Source organism: Myotis davidii, unplaced genomic scaffold, assembly GCF_000327345.1.
Source record: "Myotis davidii unplaced genomic scaffold, ASM32734v1 scaffold1330, whole genome shotgun sequence".
NCBI classification, from domain to species: Eukaryota; Metazoa; Chordata; class Mammalia; order Chiroptera; family Vespertilionidae; genus Myotis; species Myotis davidii.
Window position 1 is genome coordinate 1,539,791 of NW_006283826.1, and position 2,474 is coordinate 1,542,264.

A 2,474-nucleotide genomic window follows, 5' to 3' on the forward strand; every position below is an offset into this window, starting at 1 on the left:
AACTTGACAAGCATAGTAGCTTCTTAAAAGTTCATTCCAAATGGTGCAACCAATTTTGAAAACAGTCTGGCAGTTCTTCAAAAAGTTAAACATAAAGTCACCATATGACCTAGCAATCCCATTCCTAGGACCAAATCCAAGAGAACTGAGAACGTATTTCCAAACAAAACCGTGTACACCCATGCACATAATAGCATTATTTATAATAGCCAAAAGGTGGAAACAACCGAAGTGTCCATCAACTGATAAATGGAAAAAAACAAAATATGGTAGATGCATACCAGGGAATATTATTCGGACACAAAAATGAAGTAAGTAGCACATGCTACAACATGAATGAATCCTGAAAACACAGGCTTCTAACTGAAAGAAACCAGATCACAGACTATAAGAGTCCATTTATGTGAAGTGTCCAGAATAGGCAAATTCATAGAGACAGAAAGTTGACTGAATGGTTGGCAGGGGCTGACTGGCAGGCATAGAAGGTTACAGCTCAAGTGTTTGTTTTACTTAGTTTTTGTTAGGCTGTGGGGGAAATCTGCAAAACAAAAATTCTGTCAATAGTTTTAAAGAAATCACAATCATCACCCCCGTCAAAAAAATTTAAACCCTGACTGTCGTAATTGGCAGGTTTTAAAAAGACACACTGTAACACTGTAATTTTTAAAAAATGAACAAGGCACCAGCCCAGAATGACTCTGTTGAGCATCGTCCCATGAACTGAAAGTCCCGGGTTCAATTCCCGGTCAGGGCACATGCCAGGGCTGTGGGCTTGATCCCCGCGGTGGGCATGTAGGAGATAGCTGACATGTTTCTCATATCGATGTTTCTCTTCCTCTCTCTCCCCCCCTCTTTAAAATCAATAAAGATGTATTTTTACAAAAATGAACAAGGTGCACTGGAGTACTTAAAAGGAGGTTGTAAAGGAGGTCAGAGTGGACAGCATCTGACCAGTAGGAATGTGCCAGATTGAGAAGAAAGGAAAAGTCATCCCAATTAAAAAGACTCAGCCTGGCCAGCATGGCTCAGTGGCTGAGTGTCAACCTATGAACAGAAGGTCATGGTTTGATTCCTGGTCAGGGCACATGCCCGGGTTGCAGGCTCCATCCCCAATGTGGGGCCTGCAGGAGGCAGTTGATCAATTACTCTCTCTCTCATCACTGATGTATCTCTCTCTCTCTCTCTGAAAGCAACAAAAATATTTTTTTAAAGACTCATTTGTTTCAATATTTGAGTCCCCAAGAAGGGCCTGGCAGAGTTCTATGGGCTGGGATTCTATGAAGAACACAATTCTCTGTTCTCAAGAAAATTACACTCTAGAAGGGACAGATCAGCAAGTAAATGAGCAAGAGATGTCCAGTTCCAGGACTATGGGCGAAGGGGAAGACATTTAGATTGTGTCACCCCGTGTGGCCCACGGCAGTCACATTCAGTCTGACCTGAAGTGACATAAAAGAGTCACCATGATCCTGGAACAGTCTGGAACTTGCCCAGTGCAGCAAGAACCCAAAGAACTTACACCCCCATTGCTAGGACAAGAAAGGAAGCACAGGCCTGCTGGTGGCGACCGCATGGTCCAGACAGGGATGAAGGCAGCCTGACTTAAGGTGGCAGCAGTGACAATTAGGAGAAACGAGTAAGTTCAGGAGACGCAGTGGAGGCAGGAGATGATAGAATTTGGGGTTTTCTGGACAGGCCCAGACTGGAGTTAATGAACTGGGATCTCGAGAGCATACAGCTCGCACTTGGACAATGATGCCGGCGATCACCTGGGCCAGGCAGGGAGGAGGCCGAGGTCTGAGTTCTGGCTCATTCGCAGCTCTCAGGGGCCCACCAGCCAGAGAAGGGACAGCACCTGACCACGAGAAGCTGCCTGTGGGGTGGCAGAAAACACCTAAGCCCTGACCGGTCTGGCTCAGTGGATAGAGCGTCGGCCGGCAGACTGAAGGGTCCTGGGTTCGATTCCGGGCAAGGGCATGTACCTTGGTTGCGGGCACATCCCCAGTAGGGGGCGTGCAGGAGGCAGCTGATTGATGTTTCTCTCTCATCCATGTTTCTAACTATCCCTCCCCCTTCCTCTCTAAAAAAAGATCAATAAAATATTTTTAAAAAAGAAAGAAAGAAAACACCTAAGTTCCCGTGAATGCCACCCACATGTCTCGCTCGGTCAACGATAGACGCTTAAACCCTCCTACCCTTCCCTGCCTTCCCTTTTCCAGGCTCCCCGCCGACCCGCTAAAACTTGGGGGTGACCGAAACGTTTATTTATTTCCCGCTCGTTGCTATATTTTATGCATGAGCTTGCCCCGTGAGGGTGAAAGGGGGTCTTTTGATAACTAGAACACCTTGGGGTCGGGTCACCCTTTCTAAAAACCCTAAGGCTCAAGTTGGACGCGCTCCCGCGATGCACAGAAAGGACGCCCCACGGCGAGTCTCCCGGAGGGACCACCGCGCCCCGAGCTGAACCGAGCGCG